Raw genomic sequence first — 2303 nt, forward strand, 5'->3', positions numbered from 1 at the left:
TATCGACATGGGGCAACACGCACCGACACACATCAACACACACCGACACGGGGCAACACTCACCAACACGCATCGACATGGGGCAACACGCACCGACACACATCAACACACACCGACACGGGGCAACACTCACCAACACGCATCGACATGGGGCAACACGCACCGACACACATCAACACACACCGACACGGGGCAACACTCACCAACACGCATCGACATGGGGCAACATGCACTGACATGCAGTGACAGGCAGACACAACACCACAGGGCAACATACACTGTCATGCAGTGACACACACTGTCACGGAGTGACACAGGCAACGTGCACCAACACGTATCAACATAGGGCAACATGCATCAACACACACCAACACGGGGCAACATGCAGCATCATGCACCAACACACAGCGACAGGCAGTGACATGGGGCGACGTGGGGCAACATGCACCGATGTGGGGGGGTGGGGCACATGCATCAACACGCACCAGCATGGGAGACATGGGTTGACACGGCATGGGGCAACATAGCACAGGGTGACACAGTACAGAGCGACATGGCACGGCATGAGGTGACACGGCACGGAGTGACACGGCATGGCGTGGTGCAACGCAGCATGTGGTAGTGTGGCACGGCGCAACACGGCATGGTGCAACATGGCGTGACGTGGCACAACATGATGCAGTGCAATGTGGCATGGGACAACATGGCCTGGTGTGACACGGCACGGTGCAACACGGCAGGGTGCACTGCAGCATGGGATGACACGCTATGGCACGGTGCAACATGGCATGGGACGACGCAACACGGCATGGTGCAACACGACAGCGTGCAACGTGCATGGCGTGACACGCTGCTGCAACACAGCGGGCCATGACAGGGTGCGGCATGGCATGGCATGGCATGACAGAGCGTGATGTGGCGTGGCATTACGTGACAGAGTGTGACATGGCATGGCACGGTGTGACACGGCATAGTGTGACAGAGCGTGGCGTGGCGTGACAGAGCGTGGCGTGGTGTGACAGAGCGTGGCGTGGCGTGGCGTGGCGTGGCGTGGCGTGACCGCGCGCGGCGCCCACCTGAGCTGGCTGCTGCCCAGCCAGGCGCCGTCGCCCAGCGGGACCTGGGCCTGGTCGCTGTCGGCCAGCTCCAGCGCGCGCCCGTCGCGCCGCCAGCCCAGCTCGGGGGGCCCCCCCGCGCCCCCCACCCGGCACCGCAGCTGCACGCGCTGCCCCACCGCGCAGCTGACGTTGGAGGGCTGCTCCAGGAACCGCAGCGCTGGGGGGGCAGGGGGCTCAGCGTGCCCCCCGGGACCCCCACCCACCCCTGGGACCCCCAGTGCCCCCCAGGACCCCCACTGGGACCCCCGCCCACCCTTGGGACCGCCACCATCCCCAGGACCCCTCCCGGGACCCCCACCCACCCCTGGGACCCCCACTGCCCCCCAGGACCCCCACTGGGACCCCCGCCCACCCTTGGGACCGCCACCATCCCCAGGACCCCTCCCGGGACCCCCACCCACCCCTGGGACCCCCACTACCCCCCAGGACCCCCACTGGGACCCCCGCCCACCCTTGGGACCGCCACCATCCCCAGGACCCCTCCCGGGACCCCCACCCACCCCTAGGAGCCCCACTGCCCCCCACCGTTCCCGGGACCCCCGCCCCCCCAGAACCCCCACTGGACCCTGTCCCACCCCACAGCCCCCCCAGTGCCTGGGGGTGGGGGAGGCACCGTGCCCCCCAAACTGGGGGAGGGGACCGGCCCGGCCCAGACACCCGGGTCCCGGGGGGGGCGGGGGGGGGGTCGCGGCGGGGCGTGGGAAGGGAAGTGGGGGGTCACGGCCCCCCCCCCCGCCTCCCCCCAGCTCCCCCGGGACCCCTCAGGCATCTCCGGCATTTCCCCCCCCGAACCCACGGGGGGGCCCCGCCGGACCCCCCTCGGGTCCCCTCCCCACCGAGACCCCCCGCACCCCCCACCCGGGGCCTCCTCCGAGACCTGCATCCACTCAGGACCCCCCCCATCCCTCATGAGCCCCCCCCCCCGATTTCTCCCCCGAGACCTCCCCACCGGACTACCCCCCACTCAAGATCCGCCCCCCCCCTCCCTGGGGACCCTCCCGCCCACTCGGGACCCCTTCCCCTCCCCCCCGGCACCCCCTCCCCCGGCTTCCCCACTCCCGGCTCCCTCCCCCCGCGGTCTCCACCCCTAGGACCACACCCAACCGGGACACCCCCCCCCCACTCGAGACCCCCCCACCCACTCGGGACCCCCTCGCCCACTCAAGACCCCCCCGGGTCCCCCCT

The sequence above is a fragment of the Chlamydotis macqueenii genome, chromosome 31 (assembly GCF_036417535.1).
Source record: "Chlamydotis macqueenii isolate bChlMac1 chromosome 31, bChlMac1.mat, whole genome shotgun sequence".
Taxonomy (NCBI): Eukaryota; Metazoa; Chordata; class Aves; order Otidiformes; family Otididae; genus Chlamydotis; species Chlamydotis macqueenii.